This window comes from Papio anubis, chromosome 7, assembly GCF_008728515.1.
Source record: "Papio anubis isolate 15944 chromosome 7, Panubis1.0, whole genome shotgun sequence".
Lineage (NCBI taxonomy): Eukaryota > Metazoa > Chordata > Mammalia > Primates > Cercopithecidae > Papio > Papio anubis.
The window spans coordinates 70484479-70502574 of NC_044982.1; the positions used below are offsets into that span (position 1 = coordinate 70484479).

At 40.9% G+C, this 18096-nt stretch overlaps 1 long non-coding RNA gene and 1 pseudogene across 7 annotated transcripts in view; one reads left to right on the forward strand and one right to left on the reverse strand.

Moving 5' to 3' along the window:
• LOC103886190 overlaps nucleotides 1-18096 on the reverse strand; it is a 206121-nt gene that overhangs the window by 103315 nt on the left and 84710 nt on the right. The window lies entirely within an intron of this gene.
• On the forward strand, nucleotides 2133-3319 carry LOC100999588 (annotated as a pseudogene).

An 18096-nucleotide genomic window follows, 5' to 3' on the forward strand; every position in this document is an offset into this window, starting at 1 on the left:
TATTCAAAGGGCGCTCTGCCCATCGCCTGGGAGCCTGTTAGCAATGCTGAATCTCAAGCCCTACCCCAACCCATGAAATCAGAGCTACATTTTAATAATCTCTCCATTTGCACATTCAAGTTTAAGCAGCACTAATTTAACCAACTGTCTTGGCTTATAATTGAGAAAAATAAGGCTCAGGGTAGTTAAGTGATGTGTCTGACCAAACAGCTAGTTAGGAACCCAGCTGGGACTCCCAGGTCTCTCAGCTCGCAGGCCAGTGGAACGCAGGATACTGCAGGATTTCAGACAACAGGGACTTAAATGTGTGTCATTCCTTCAAATGACCACTGATTGTTCCCATCTTCTCTGTGCAAAGCACATACGTACAGAGAGCCTGAGTGAGCCCAATCATCCTGCCTCCTCCCAACACCTCCTCCCACTGACACTCCTGCACAGTCCTCCCTGGAGGGACTTCCCCTTTGCCTGTCCTCATTCTAACCTTTTCCAAGGCCCTGATAAAGAACCAGCTGGCCCATGAAGCCTTCCCTAATGACTCCAGTCCTCTTCAGTTTCTGCCTTTTTAATTCAGATTTGCTCCTACATTCTGCATAGGGCATTCTAAAAAGTTACTTATTACACCGTGACACATTTTCTAATATTATATACTAGACATATTGGCATATGGTTATATAACAATAATATAGATGCAATCTTTTTCTCTATTGTGCTTTTCAATAATTGTATCTATGTATCCTTTCCAAAATAGATTACTTGTATTTTATCATATTAGACCATCACTTAACACAATATCAGAAACAATACGAAACTCTTGGTGGTGGAAGGGATCCTCTCTAAAACATCCCCAAGACATAGACATTCAGTGTTTTACTTGCATACGTTCCGTGTTAGGAGACTCACTACTTTTTTTTAAAAAGTACCTTTTTAATTCCTAACTTTAGTTATTAGAAAATTTTAAGCCAAAATCTACTTCTCACTAACTTCTACCAGTGTCCTCAGTTCTGCCCTTAGAGGTAGTTTTGAACTGGCTGAATCCATCTTCCACAGGAAAGCACTGCAAGTATTTGAACTAATTTAACAAAAATAATTTGGAAACACAGAAGGTCTAGCAATTAGGAGCAATGAAGACCTAAGCCTGTATCCTGCATTTCCTGTCTGTATGCTTCTTAATGAATTCATACTATCCATAAATTTGTGTTGAACACCCACTATGTGCTGGGCTCTATGGAGGACATGCCTTGTGGAGAGATTATAGGACAGAGGAAAGATGACAAGACCACACATACCCCTGAAGCTGCAGAATGGAAACAACTTTACAATGGAAACTTGAGCCCATCTCATCTGACCTTGCATTTCATCCAGGTCTTCCTAAGCTACCAAAGTATAAGCCCCTCTAGTCATCCCGCCCCTCCCACACACTCACTCCAATTTGGTTCTATGTCCTTCCTTAGCAAATAATCTTCCCATAGCTGCTCTTCTAGAATTCCAACTCCCAAGTTAATAAACTCCGCTGAACTCTCAGCCTTTTCCCAGAACACTAACTCCATCTGCGTGGCAGGATTTCCACTGAGGATGCTGCCTTCCTCTCTACTAAAGTGAAGGCTGCTTATTTTCCCAATGATGACTCACAACAGAGCAAGAAAAGAAGGAGCTGCCATTCTTTAAGCCTCCCAATGGCCTTTTAGATTCCTCACTTATTCATTCATTCATTCAAACTAGGGTCCTTCACCCAGTATACAAACACGTCTTCTAAGGCTAATGCATTCTAGTTACAGGAATAACTAGAGAATCTTGTGACAGTCCCTCTCAGCTCTAAAGGCAATTTGTCCTCTCTGGACAACTGTAACACTGAGTCAGGAAAGGCTGAGCTGAGGACAGATTTTAGATTGTATTTCTGAATTCCATATTTCTTCCAAGGGGAGAAAAGTGAGATCTTTTCTGCTATTTCATCATCACGTTACGATTTGGGGAGGAACATTCTACCTTCATAAATGCTAGAGAATGAAAGATAAACAATGGAATGTGTAATGCTAAAGGCTTATAAAGTTTAAACCTACCATGATTTAAAACGAGGTATCTGAGAGGAAAGGGGTGGTTGGTGCAGACTCCAGTGTGGGGGATTTTAAGGTGCCATGAGAGAGGACAGAGGACAGGGTCATGGTGGGCGCTTTGGTTCCAGAAGAGGCCCAGGAGGGTTCGGGCTCTTTGTGCCACATATCCTATTTGATTTCTGTGTGAAATGGCCTTCCTCCGGGTTAAGCCAGCACCTGATGAAATGTCCTTCAGTGAGGCCTTGCTGAAGAGAAATCAGTACCTGGCTCCCAACTCTGCTGAACAGGACTCTGTCTTTTCTCTGGTGACAAAAATAAACAACATGACTGATATTTGATTGTGGCTCTAATTTGAAGTGCAAATTCAAGAAGTCTGACGGGTGGGATCATACAAAGAGAGAACGATGGCTACAGGCCACAATGCAGCTGCCCCGGTGGTAATACTAAAGACTCTGCCAACACTGGAAGCTGTTACTGCCCTGGGGAACAAAGCTGTGGAAAGCCTCACAGTACAAGATCTTGCTGAAGTTTTGACTGTGCTGACCAACAAAACTGGCTTGAAATCAGTTCTTCTGATGCTCCAGTGAAGATTCTCACTACAACAATGTCACTCCATGTTGGAAAACTGGACCCCAAAGTCTATTTGGAGAGCAAGGTATTGCAGAACGCCTTGGCAGCCATCCCACCTGCCTGCTGGATTGAGAGAAATGCCTCTCAGTCCATAAAGTTCTCATCAGACTACTCAAGGACTTAAGGATTCGTTTTCCTGACTTTGAGCCACTCACATTCTGGATCCTTGAGCTACTGTGTCATTCTGCTGTGATGAACAACCTCACCAGACAGCCTTTGGCCCTGTTGCATATGAGCATTGCTTGCAGATTCTGGCTGAAGGACCGTTCCCGACAGGGTCAGTGGGTATCACTGACCCCTGTGAGAGTACACACAGTCTGCAGGACATGGTCTGCCACACGGCTCCGACTCTGGTCCAAATCCTCTCACATGGTGGCTTTAGGAAGATCCTTGGCCAGGAGGGTGATGCCAGCCATCTTGCTTCTGAAATATCTACCTGGGATGAAGTGATAGTAACACCTTCAGAAAAGGCTTAAGAGAAGCTGCCAGAGAAACAGGAAGGAGAGAAGAAAAGGAGAAGACAGAAGAACCACCTCAAGGAGAGAAAGAGGAAAGCATGGAAACTCAGAAGTGGCCTTCCCTTCACTCCCTTTCCTACCCAAGGGCGAAGACTGGAGCCTAAGCTAGCTGCCAGTGGGCTTTACATGGTGGCAGGCATTTTCATGAGTCACGAAGACAACAGGAAGGAAAACAAACCCTGTAGAAGGAAGTGTCAGTCCAGTGGGTTTTGATATTGGCTTAGCAGCCAGAGTCTCCCACTTGTGACCTATGCCATCCATCTGTAATGAAATGAGATACCAACATTTCTTCCTCATACTCTAGAATCCCCAGCTCCTGAAAACCCCTCTCTCAACTAATAACTTTGCTGTTGAAATGTTGTGAGCTGTTAGTGTCTGGAAATCTTTTTCTAAGAAAAACAACGTAAGTACTTCCTAGTAGGGCATATATAAATAATAAATATAAAAGGAGATAACCTGAGAGCAAATACTGCTTTGAAGATCTACAAATTTCTGCTTTTTCCTCAGTGACATAACTCCCAGTGAAGCTGTTGTTTATAGATTTTCCCTTCATTAATTTGGATGATACGAGCCTGAAGACTAAGGGACTTGGTAGAGAAAGAGAGCAATGACTATGGATGACTTTTATTGTGAACTTTGCAAATTAACAAAGCCATCTGGCTACAGAGAACCCCACTGGCTGACACTCAGGCCATGTCAACTCCTGTCTTTAACCAAGCTTTCACAACTTAAGAGGTCTTCCAGCCTAACCTCACTGCCCGTCCTGGACTTCAAAAAGTATAGCTATGTAATTTGTTTATTGCATTCTATTTCATATTCTATTTTTATCCCCCAAATAGAGCTGCCTGAGAACAGAAACTGTTCTTCCTACTTCGTCTACAAAAAAGGCATAAAATCAATACATGTTAAGTTGAGACCTTTTGTACTTTCCTCATCAGAATACACAGTGTTTTAAGAACAGACTGCAAATTTTATCAGTGGAGTGTTACATATCAAGGAGGCCATCTTTTCTTTCACCTAAGATAGGGCTATATTAAAACAAGCACTTGATAAATGCCTTTTAGTGACACTATACTAAAAAAAAATCATTAGAACGTTTAATAGATGCCTGCCACATGTACAAATATATACAGTAGTTTTAAAACAGTAGGTACAAAATAGAAAGGTTCCCATCTCTTACCAAGTTGACAGCTAGCTTTTAAATAGCTGCAGCACACTGATAGACATTATGTAAGTGAATCCGTACTTCCAAATAGGCATGTTTTACACTTCTGAATATGTGAATAGAGGAATTGTTCTAAGGTATTCACTACACATGCATGTGTGGGCGCACACATGCACGCACACACACACACACATTTTCATCATTGGCAACTTTTTCCTGGATTCCTCAGACTTGAGTCAAGTGTGTTCACACTCTCTGCCTTTCACCAGTGCCATCTCTTCATACACCCGTAACTATCTGGCACAGGGTGAAATCATGATTTAGCAAAAGGGCAAGTAGGAGGCAAAATGGAGTGCTATCTTCCGTAATTGCTATTTAAAGGAGACAATAAAAAGGATGAAACAAATTAAATTAGCAAAGAAGCAAGAGCATCCCAATGAACTGGCCAAGATAATCAACTTGGAAAATTAGCTATTAAACCTTCATGCATACTCATTTTCATAATTTTTTCTGTGTGCTTCTGAAATGCAACCCCCCATTGAAACGGCTGGGATGAAGGTGCTTCATTTCCCTGAGATAAGTCATTTGCAATTGGCCTTAATGAAATTAGAAGTGAGGTTTTTTAAACGCCCTGGTTCATCATTTCCCATTGCAGTACTGGAGTGTTTTGATTGGAGTTGGGGAAGTACGTAAAGGAGGTGAGAAGCTGGCTCAGACTAGTCACCTTTCTGAATTCTTCTACTTTATTTTATTCTCTTTTCCAAATGTATGTGCTAGAGTATGGCTTTTGGTTTTCATTATCATTACCTTTATGTATCATCATCATCACCATATCATCATTATCACCATATCATCATTATCACCATATCATCATCCTCATCATCTTTTAAAAGACCTGATTTTTACTTATTTGCAGACTATCTTCCTTAAATATTTAAGGGTACGAATTTCTATGCATATTTTTTATCTTTTAATCTCATCTTATGCTCTCAATGTTAGTCCTTCTTATGTATAGGTCTTCATCCTTATGAAAGGCTAATCTTTATTACAGCAGTCATTGAAAAGACCACAAGCATTAATAAAATCTATAAAGAATAAATATCCACACTTACTTTTACCCAATAATTCTAATTTTTTAGTCTGTGAGCTGTTACTAAAGTACAAAATAAGTAGCCAAACACATTTATTTAAGATTCTTCTTTGGCACTTCCTTTCTATTCATCGGTTTGCTAAATTGCTACCTGGGGCAAAACAGGAATTAGAGCGCATATTTAAACAGGACAAATTTTAATAGGAAGAGAAGCAATGAATTTGGATTATGAATTTGGATTATTCACCATCAAAAATTGTGAGAGCCAATGTCCTGAAGATTAGCTATTCACATAAGAATGTTTCCAATGAAGATTAAGAACATACCTTTATGTAGCAGATTATTAGTGTGGTCTACTCCTCTTTTCCTTGATTTCACTTTTTCTAATTAAATATTTTAATCTACTGCTGAAGAAAATAATTTCTATAAACCCTTTTCTCCACATGTGAACAGTGAGTGGCATTTCTGAACTTAGGCAAGATTTAATAATCCCAGAACTCTCAGACCAGAATTTCAGAGGCCCCTAGATGTGTTATGAGGCAGCTTAACAATATGATTTCACAGGCCTTGGGTGGCAGAAGGAGGTCCAAATGTATGCTTGGTACCTAAAAGGCCAATGTTCAAACTAACTAGTGCTCTGCATGTTCAGTCTTATTAATTCTTTATTTCTGAGAAAGAAATAAAAGACCAAATGAAAAGAGAAACTCTAAATCAGGGGTGTCCAATCTTTTGGCTTCCTTGGGCCACATTGGAAGAATTATCTTAGGCCATACATAAAATACACTAACACTAATAATAGATGATGAGCTAAAAAATAAAAATAAAAATCACAAAAAAATTCATGATGTTATAAGAAAGTTTACTAATTTGTGTTGGGCCATATTCAAAGCCATGTTGGGCTGCATGTGGCCCGTGGGCCGCAAGTTGGACATGACTGCTCTAAATCAAAGTAAGTAGATGGTACTTCAGGCCAAGTATTTGATATTCGTGTTAACTTTAGCTAAATGGAAAATGCCTGATGGCATACAATTAGATTAAAATACATTTTCACTAGAAAGACAAAGAGGTCTTACTTTTTGAGGTATCAATAAATAGCCCTTGGTAGATACACATCCTCGTAATTGTGCATTAATATTAACTTTGTATATTTTAAATTTATCAGAATAGGATGATGTGTGTCCCTGGTTCATAATTGTGTTAAAACATTTAAAATGAAAAACACATGTATTAAACTGTCACACCACCTGATGCATTTTTTCCTTTGTTAGGAATCAACACGTTAGGTTTTCAAGTTGTTTTCTTGCCTGCTAAATTTCATTCCTGAAATATTTTTGAGTGCCTACTATTTCCCAGGTTACTGTATTCACTCTGGGAATTCAGTATAAGGGATGAATTAGACATACCCCCTGCCCCTACTAAAGAGACCACAGATACAGAGTTTGATGACAAACAACGAAATGTTACTATGCAACTTGGAAAATGAAATGTTTATGTTGTAAAAGATAAAGTAGACTATGTGGGTTTTATTGTTTTTCTGGTTTTTTGTTTTTGTTTTTGAGATGGAGTCTCACTCCATCGCCCAGGCTGGAATGCAGGGGCACGATCTCAGCTCACTGCAACCTCCACCTCCTGGGTTCAAGTAATTCTCCTGCCTCAGCCTCCCAAGTAGCTGAGATTACAGGTATATACCACCACACCTGGCTAATTTTTGTATTTTTAGTAGCAATGGGGTTTTTCCATGTTGGCCAGGTTGGTTTGAACTCGTGACCTCAAATGATTCACCTGCTTCAGTCTCCCAAAGTGCTAGGGTTACAGCCACGAGCTACCATGCCCAACCAATAAAGTAGAATATTTGCACTTAGAAACAATCCATTTTGTTCTTCTGGGTTTTATTTGTTTATTTATTTAGAGACAGGGTCTTACATTGTTGCCCAGACTGGAGTGCTATGGCCCATCAGAGCTCACTGCAGCCTGGAGCTCCTGGGATCCAGGGACCCTTCTACCTCAGCCTCCCAAAGCACTGAGAAGCGTGAACCACTGCCCCTGGCTAAATTCTTTATTCTTTTTTTTTTTTTTTTTTTTTTTCTGAGAAGGGATCTCACTAAGGCACCCAGATTCGAGTATAGTGGCATAATCATGGCTCACTGCAGCCTCAACTTCCCAGGCTCAATCAATCCTCCCACCTTAGCCTCCCTAGTAGCTGGGACTACAGGCGCACACCACCATGCCTGGCTAATATTTATATTTTTTGTAGACACGGGTTTTGCTCCTGCCTCAGCCTCCCAAAATGCTGGGATTATAGGCATGAGCCACCACGCCTGGCCCTAATTCTTCATTGTTTGTTAAATCTTATGGTTGCAAAGAGCAAAAGGAGAAATGGTAAACGTACATAGAATCCCAACTCTGTTCCAGGGATTTTATATTTTAAAATAATGCACCCTTGTCTCAAAGAATCATAAACCGTAAGAGTTGAAAGAAAACATATTTTAAAAGTTAAGATTTTGGCCAGGTGCAGTGGCTCAAACCTGTCATCCCAACATTTTAGGAGGCTGAGGCTGGCAGATTGCTTGAGGCCAGGAGTTCAAGACCAGCCTAGGCAACATGGTGAAACCCCATCTCTATCAAAAAATATATATATACATATATATATACACATATACAAAAATTAGCCAGTATGGTGGTGAGCGCCTGTTGTCCCAGCTACTCAGAAGGCTGAGGCACGAGAATTGCTTGAACCCAGCAGGTCAAGGCTGCAGTGAGCTATGATCACACCTCTGCACTCCAGCCTGGACAACAGAGCAACACTCTGTCTCTAAAGAAAAAAGTAAGATTTAAATTAAAACTAAACTGATAAAGGAAGAGGTTAAACATAAGTTTTGAGGAACATTAATCTAGGTCACATGGTAAATAAGTGGACTTTTATGGTCTATTTGGGGTACCTGTGGTAGATTAAGGATGACTGCGAATTCTTTGCCACTCTTTCCACTGAGAAGTAGACAACCTCTCCTTGAATCTAAATGGCCTCTATCACAATTTTGACAAACAGAAATAACGCTGTACTAGTTTTTCAGGCCCAGACCATAAGAAACTGGCAGCTTCCACTTTATATCTCTTGGAACACTCACTCTTGGAATTCAGCCCCCATCCTGTGAGGAAGCCTAAGCAGCCCCACAGAAAGGCCCTTGTAGAGAAGAACCAAGGACCCTGGCCAATAGCCCCCATCCAGCTCCCAGCTGACAGCCAACACCAAGTTGCCAGCCATGTGAGCCACGTTGGAAGTGAATCCCCCAGCCTCAGTCTAGCTACCTCAGTTGACAACAGGTAGGACAAATGTAAACTGCCCAGATGTGCCCTTTTTAAATTTCTGACCCATAAAATTGTAAGTAAAATAAAATGTGCAGGGGGAAGAGGGTAGATTGTTATACAGTAACAGATCATCAAAACAGAACCTAATTATGATTCATACCATCAACTCTATGTGCAAAGTGGGTAAGAAAACAGGTTCTACAGTCAGACTGCTTGGCATCCAGCTGTGTAACCTTGAACAATTTAATATCTCCATGCCTCAGATTCTTCTGCAAAATTAGGTTAACTATAATCTAAGTCATAGGATTTTTGAAAGAATTAAATGAGACAATTCACAGAAGCACTTAGAAAGGGCCTAGCCCATAGCTAACATTATTGAGAATTCACTATTATCATCATAGGAAAATGTGCTGAAAAGTTAGAAACTACCAATTTTAAATGGACTTTAAAACACATATGTTCACAGCTCGAGACCTGTCTGTCTATCTATCAGATTCTTCAGCTTTACTCTCCTCAGCTTCCCATATAAAATCATGAGCATATCAGTGACTGTCTCCCTCAGGGTTAATTTGGTGTTATCCCAAGCTCTTATATTTCACGTACTGTGAAAAATATTGTTTCAAGAAATGGTCCACTCACCAAAATCGTGTATCTCAATTGTGTTAAGTATATAATGACTTGCCATGTTAGCAAGATAAATCCAGGGTTAATTTAATGTGAGTATTTGAGATTTCTTTTATTTTTTCTGGTTCTGGGAACTTAAACATTTCTTCCACTTGATTTTTTTTCTCCCTTGTTTTTAGTTAGAAGCAGCATTCCACCAAGTAGATCCACAAGATGAATTTGCAAATAGCAGTTTCCAAACTTTTGAATTGTTCAACCTGAGGGACAGTTCCATCCCCATGAATACTTCACATAGTGTTTATCCTGCTCTTAAATGTTACCTGACTCTGCTACTACAAATCAAAGAACTGGTGATTTGTCTTGGGGTCTTAAATTATTTTTGAGCAGCTCTGCGAGTTGTGTCCCATGAGAGAGCTTGTGGGGAGGAAAATCAAAGAAAAGCAAAAAAAAAAAAAAAAAAAAGGGAGAACAAAAACAAAAGAACACCCACAGGTTTGCAAACAGGTCTGAATAATACACCAGTCCCACTAAAGTATGTTGTTAATCGCAAGACAATTAGTCTTCCTGTAAGAAGTGTATGTAGGAACACATTCTAAGTACATAGATTGTTGTCTGAAACTCAGAATAGTATCGCATATCAACCCAAAATGATCTCGCCACAGATCATAAATGACATTACTTGAAATATCTTAATTTATGCATCAGGTTCTTCGACATGGGAAAATTCCCTGAATATTTGTACAAAATGAAAGCGAAGAACACTATAAATTGAAATGCAATAAAAGGAGTTTATTTCCAAGCCACAGCTTGGAATCATCTCCGTTTTGAATGTTGCTGGCAAAGAATGTATTCTTGATTAGGCTTTGTTGATAGGCAAAATGTGGAGCATATTTCCAGTTCTATTAAGTCTCTGAGGCTCTAGAAATTCAATTCTGAGCTACATAAAATAGATCAGCACAATTTCTCCTCTCCTCTCCCACCAAGAGAAAAAGCAGCACCCAACCAAAATAGAACTGACAGTATACAAGAGAATTCACAATTTCTAGGATGATCTCTGGACATATATACAAAGATGAAATGCCATGGAGGGGAGCAAAGTTAGACGGTCTTAAGAAACGGCTGGCCAATGCCAATGATATAGGAGAAAAAGATGGAAGGAATAGGGAAGGACAGAGAAACAAGCATAATTGGGAGGGAAGCAGGGAGAAATTCATGATGATATTACATCCTGTGTTAACAGAATTGCTTCTAGAGGCAACTGTGCCAGAAGTTGCTGCCCCCAGAATTTGCAGATATCTTATAGAAGTGAGAACGAGAACCCCAGGGGCCAGTTCCTCATTTTGCCACTGGCCAGCTGTATGATCTTAGAAATATTAAATATTCTGCATTTGTTTTCCCAGATATGTAAAAAGAGCAATTACCACATGTTCCCTACTTGTCCTATAGAAATCTCTGAACTAGAATTCTATGCAACTTGTAACTTATATGATACAATTTCACAGTTAAAATTTTTGTCATCCCCATTCTAAGAACCTATCCAAGGTGTAAACCTCATAAGCACTAAGACCACACCTCAGCATCTTGGTTCTGCTTCTTACCTTGCAGGGAGGCTCAAAACCATCACAGAACCACAGAGAATGTCATTAGTTTTCTTACTTTCCTGGTTATTGTTGACCCTTAACTACAGGTCTCCTTCCTGGTGGGTTCCCTCCTCCATAGCTCCCCACGTCATGGGGCTGCATTTTTGTTGTCAGATTACCTCTAAACACATGGTCCCCCAGCAAACATTAAGTCCAATAAAAACATTACCAAAAGGTATTAAAAGTTGAGCCTGCGTTTTTACATTTCCTCTGGAGTCTTATTCTTGATAATTTACATAACTGCTTCAGAATATTGAACATGCATTTTTAAATGTCACTGCTTGCAGGGATTATTTGTATATTGCCTTAATTAACTTCAACTTCAAAATCTGGTGATCAGAATTGGGGTTTTTTGTGCATTGTATCTCCTGGCCTCTCTAGCACTGGTTTAATTAGGTTCCCAGCTTGCTTTCACCTAGATCAAAAGCGCGAAGAGGGGACTTGAGGAGGATTATCATAATAAATAAAATACACTTGCTTGTTCTTTCTTTCCTCATTCTGTGCGCATTTTTGCTTTTTTTTTTTTTTTTTTGGTTCATACTGTAGAAATAATGAATGCACAACATGCCTATTCTACATATGATTGTGTATCTAGCATTCTGCAGACATTTAACTTTTTTTTTTTTTTTTTTTTTTTTTTGATGGAGTCTCGTTCTGTTGCCCAGGCTAGAGTACAGTTGTGCAATCTCGGCTCACTACAACTCCATCTCCCAGGTTCAAGCCATTCTTCTGCCTCATCCTCCTGAGTAGCTGGGACTACAGGCGTGCACCACCACACCCAGGTAATTTTATTTTATTTTTTGTATGTTTAGTAGAGATGGGGTTTCACCATGTTAGCCAGGGTGGTCTCGAACTCCTGACCTCAGGTGATCTATCTGCCTCTGCCTCCCAAAGTGGTGGGATTACAGGTGTGAGCCACTGTACCTGGCCTGACACTTAACTATTAAACCAAGAACTGTGTATTCCAAAAACTAAACCTACTTTCAAGCTCAACATTATGTCTCAAGGGAATGCAGAACAACTAACTCATACTACGTTTTTAGTGTTTTAGGTCTACACTTTCAGAAATGCTGGTATCAAGGAAGAAATGTCATCCAAACTATTTATTCAAAGTCATATTAGTTTTCAAATTGACAGAGAAATCACCAGATGGAATCATCTATCATCAGAATAGGCAAAGAGAAATGGGAAAGATCTCTGATTCATAGAAAACTGAAATCCAGATAAAATATTAGCTAGAGGAAATCTGTGTATATCATTCAATCTTTTGATGCTCATTTGGCCATTTTTCAAAAAATACAGAAGTATACAGTATAAAAAGTAAAAGGTTACCTGTTCTCTCACAATCCTTCAACTAACTCCTCCTCCTCTTTCTTGGACAGCCATTGCTCAGAATTTACTGTGTAAATGTTTTCAAAACATTCTAGTACCAGATACACAATTGATATGTGTATATATATATAATGTTTATAATCATGCAAATAATATCTATATGGATGTACACAGTTATACATCCATTTAATGATTTCCTTTTGAGGAATCTTTAGGTTGTTGAATATCCTAGCAGATACAACTTTGGGCACAAGTTTCAATATTTTTGGAGTACGTATTCCTAGGCATGGGAGAGTGAGGCTCCTGTTGGGGGATTCCAGCTGGAACGAGGAGAGAAAATATTGAGGAATCAAGCAAGTGGTGGTAAGATGAGAGAAAGCAAGTTCCACTATGGGTACAAGAATGAGAAGAGGCTGGGCGCAGTGACTCACACCTGTAATCCCAGCACTTTGGGAGGCCAAGGCGAGTGGATCACCTGAGGTCAGGAGTTCGAGACAAGCCTGACCAAGATGGAGAAACCCTGTCTCTACTAAAAATACAAAATTAGTCAGGTGTGGTGGTGCATCCCAGCTACTCAGGAGGCTGAGGCAGGAGAATCACTGGAACCCGGGAGGTGGAGGTTGCAGTGAGCCAAGATTGTGCCATTGCACTCCAGCCTGGGCAACAAGAGCAAAACTCCGTCTCAAAAAACAAAACAAAAAAAAGAATGAGAAGAACCCTAAAGTTTCCAAGTGTTGGAAACAGGAGCAAACATCAGACTTTTTAGCAAGATGTGCTAGTGCCTAAGGATGCAAGCCCTCTTTAATGTCTGACATTGAACAAATGAAGTGCAACAATCTGTCTAATCCATCAACAAATCTTCATTGACCATCTCAGACGTACAGGCTTTAATCTGAGCTAGTGGTTTGCCTTGTCTTGGACTCAAATACTTGGCCTTATACATCTTTTTGTAAAACTCATTTTGGAATATCATGGAAGTGTAGTAGTAAGGTTTTACTGTTTTGTTTTGTTTTGTTTTGTTTTTGAGACAGGGTCTTGCTCTGTCACCCAGGCTGGGATGCAATGGCACAATCACATCTCACTGCAGCCTTGATCTCCAGGAGTTCACCACCATCCTGAGCAACATAGAAAAACCCCATCTCTACAAAAGAATTTTTTTTTTTTTGAGATGGAGTCTCATTCTTTCGCACAGGCTGGAGTGCAGTGGAATAATCTCAGCTCACTGCAACCTCTGCCTCCCGGGTTCAAGTGATTCTCCTGCCTCAGCCTCCTGAGTATCTGAGATTACAGGCGCACACCACCACGCCTGGATACCTTCTGTATTTTTAGTAGAGATGGGGTTTCACCATGTTGGTCAGGCTGGTCTTGAACCCCTGACCTCATGATCCACCCACCTTGGCCTCCCAAAGTGCTGGGATTACAGGCGTGAGCCACTGCGCCCGGCCAAAACTTTCCTTAAAATTAGCTGGGTGTGGTAGGGCATGCTTGCAGTCCCAGCTACTCAGGAGGCTGAGGTAGGCGGATCACTTGAGCCTGGGAGGTTGAGGCTGCAGTGAGCTGTCATCATGCCACTGCACTCCAGCTTGGGTGACACAGTGAGACCTTCTAAAAAAAAAAAAAAAAAAAAAAAAGGAATGTCTGGGCCAGAAATAGGAAGAAGTAGGAATATAACTATGAGCAAATCAATGGTACAACACCCCTAAAGAAAGAAACTGTTGGTCAGAAGGAAGAATGGTTAGGTTGGAACATAGAAAAATGAATGCTTATCCACACATTTGACCAAGGAAAAGGATGGCCCACTCGGGGACCAGTTGTAAGAGAAAAATTTCTTTATTATGGTTGCACGTTCATCAGACTCCCTGGCACGCTTATACAGAATTGTGAACCCTCCTTGCCCGAATTCCAAGCTTCTGACTTTAAACCTTTCAAAGTACCTCTACACAAAGAGTGTTCCCCATCTCTTATATTTCTTAGTGCAGATTATTAAATATCTTATCTATACAACCATCAACAGTTTGGTTAATATGACTTTTTCCTCGAGAAACTGAACCACTATTAGTATACTGACATAATCCTGGGAATAAATCAAACACTTATACTTATGCATATGTGCACAGTATTTAATTTTTTGTAGGAAACTGATTTAAACATTTTAAAAGGTCTACCATGATAGACTTCAGCAATTTTATAAAGAACCCAGTTAGCCCCCTGTAAAGCAAGGGTCTAAAAGAAATTTCACTTACGTTACCTATACTTTCACCTAATTATTTGTTTGGTTGAAGTTTTAGACTTCTATGACCCTTAATGGAAACAAAAACAGAATAATCATCCTTGCTTCAAAGTGCGGAGCCACTTTAGGATAGAGACAGCATAATGTAACAAAGAACAAGCAGTGTGAAAAGAAAACTGCAAAAAGGAGAACTTTCAGAGCCTTCTGAAGCAGGTCTCCTTAGAATGGCTTGAAGAGAATATTAGGTGTAACCACATAAACAAAAAAAAAAAGCTGGGCGTGCAGTGGCTCATGCCTATAATTCCAGCACTTTGGAGGTCAAGGCAGGTGAATTGCTTGAGTCCAGGAGTTTGAGACCAGACTAGGCAACATGGCAAAACCCCGTCTCTACAAAAATTACAAAACTTAACTGAGCCTCATGGTGTACACCTGTAGTCCCAGCTACTAAGGATGCTGAGGCGGATCACTTGAGCCCAGGAGGTCAAGGTTGCAGCAAAATGTGATCTTGCCACTGCACCCCAACCTGGGTGACAGAGCAAGACCCTGTCTCAAAAAAAAAAACCAAAAAAAAAAAAAAAACAAAACCAAAAAATCCCTCACTTCTACACTTCCATTCTTACAAGTAACTAAGAGCTGGCTATAGTCAGAATGGCAAAAATATTCCAAAATGAGTTTTACAAAAAGATATATAAGGCCAAGTATTTGAGTCCAAGACACAGCAAACCACTAGTGTATACCTGTATACTGATACGTGCTGCCAATGGTGTGTGGTAGGACTGCATATTTTAGAAACTGGAAGAGACCAGTTACGTGATATAAGAAATAACAATGGTTAGCAAATCAAATGTGCTATCTGTACAATAAGATTAGCAGGGTTTTTAAAAGTGCTTTTAGCCTAAATAATTTTTGGAAAACTCTAGAGGAGAGTGGTGGAGGTTAGTGCTGCTGAGAGAAAGAGAGAGAAAAGGACACTTAAGGTTTAAACTTATTTAAAAGTTAAAAATATTTTAAAATATCAAGAAGAGAGAACAAGAATCTCAGAAATGTAAAATGGTAAGACTAGGACTCTCCTAATATATTAAAAAGTGACAAGTATTTTAATGTAAAGGCATAAAAAATTAAAGATAAAACTAGGAATAGATATAGGCTGGGTGCAGTTGCTCACACCTGTAATCCCAGCACTTTGGGAGGCCAAGACAGGTGGACTGCTTGAGGTCAGGAATTCAAGACCAGCCTGGTCAGCATGGTGAAACCCTGTCTCCACTAAAAATACAAAAATTAGCCAGGCATGGTGGTGCACACCTGCAATCCCAGTTACTCGGGAGGTTGAGGCCGGAGAATCACTTGAACCTGGGAGCCGGAGGTTGCAGTAAGCCCAGATTGCGCCACTGCACTCGGCCTGGGAGACAGAGTGAGACTCAATCTCAAAAACAAACAAAAAGAATATTAAAAGATAAAATCATTATGCCTTAAAAATAAAAAATAAAACCAGACAAATTAAAATGGGTCAAATATATTCAAACAACAAAAATTCCAAAGCAGGTTTTTAAAGCATTTTGGGGCCAATTTCTTTTTTTTTTTTTTTTTTTTTTTTTTGAGACAGTCTCGCTCTGTTGCCCAGGCTGGAGGGCAGTGGCGTGATCTTGGCTCACTGCAACCCCCACCTCCTGGGTTGAAGTGATTCTCTTGCCTCAGATTCCTAAGTTGCTGGGATTACAGACATGCGCTACCACGCCCGGCTAATTTTTGTATTTTTAGTAGAGACGGGGTTTCACCATGTTGGCCAGGATGGTCTCAAACTCCTGACCTCAGGTGATCCGTTTGGGGCCAGACTTTTTTAACTTTTTATTATAGAGCATTCACATATATAAAAGGAAAGAAAATAGCAAGGTGCACTTATGTACCTCACCTGCTCAACAACCATCAACCTGTCACTAACCTTATTTCACCTGTACTTCCTACTTCCTTTCTCCTCCTCACTCTTCTACCTTCTTTCCCCAGCTTCCCCTAACCCAGATTCTTTTTTGAAGTGCTCTGTTAAACACCGCTTCTCTCTGGATGGTGTGCTCATTTAATGACACTTAAATGCCCAATTCCTCAAGCTTTCACTGTTCGATTATCAAAACACTATCATTCTGGTTCTTAACACTCTTGTTCATCATAAAACTCCATTCCCATTTTCATTTTAAGACTTCCCTCCTACCCCACACCATTTTTGCCTGCTCTCTGTCCCTTTTTCCCTAGTGCAGACTAGTCTTGCCTCCCAAGACCTGGTGTGGGAGGAATTGTGGCCCACCCTCTCATAGCCATTTCTTCCAGATGCTTACCCAGCTGTGTTGGCAACATTTGAACAAAAACAGATTCCCATTCCCCAACTTAGTGAGGCAGGGAACCATTCCAGAATTGCCACTTCTCTTGGGGTGGAGGAGAAGTGGATGACCCACGGCCTTCACCACTTGAGACAGGGGAAAAGGGGGGAAAGAGTTGTCACTCCTCGAACTGTGCATTCTCTCAAAAGGCACTCCCTCCTTGCCCCCAGTCCTCCTGGGAAGAGGTTGGCTGTGATGTTTCTGTTCGATGGCCACTATTCTCACTTAGAAGTGAATGATTCTACACCTTTTCCACTCAACTGTTACAGGACTGACTGCATAATCTGTAAGGCCCAGAGAAAAATAAAAATGCTAGGCCTCTCATTCAAAAATGATTCAGAATTTCAAGGTGGAGGACATTAGCAAGATGGTGGAATAGGAAGTTCCTGGCTCTAATCTACTTCACAAAAATACTGACTGGCAACTTCACAGACATGAATGCCTTTGTGAAAATCCCTGAATGCAGGGATGAAGTGGCTGAAGCATCCACTGTGGAGCTCAAAAATGCAGAAAAACTGCCTTAGAAGGAAAAGGTCAACTTCACTTTGACTACATCACCCCTCCCTGAGGCCACACAGCACCACACCAAGTAGAGTTACAGTTTCTCCAGTGGGAAAAAGAAAGCCTGAGGTAGACATCCAGCTTTCCCAGTATTCTGGGCCCAGGGAGTCTGGGAGACCCACTGCCATCTCACCTCACAGGGTATGCTAAGGGAATTGGCAGGGCTGGACCACCTAAAGTTAGGTAGAAATAAAGAGACAGAGTGGGACTCACAGCAACCAGTGTCAGGATCTTGACGGTGTCACCAAGTCCCTGCCATTAGCATTGCCCAACTAGAGAGCCCAGTCTGCCTACATCCAACTACAAAGCACAGCCTGCAGCCCTGCCTGACCAGGGAGCCCAGGCTACAGACCACCTAACTGCAAGGCCCAGACTGCAGTCATGTCAATCTAGGAGCACAGTAACAACCCTGACTGAGTACAGAGCACAGCCAGCAGCCCCCTACAACAAGAGAGCAGCCACACACTACCACACACTACCTTGGGCATGGGCAGCAGCCACACCCAACAGAGACCCAAGGATCAAGCCCCACTGGCCCACAGACACTATCAGCTGGCTGTTCCACAACCCCAGGCTGGGC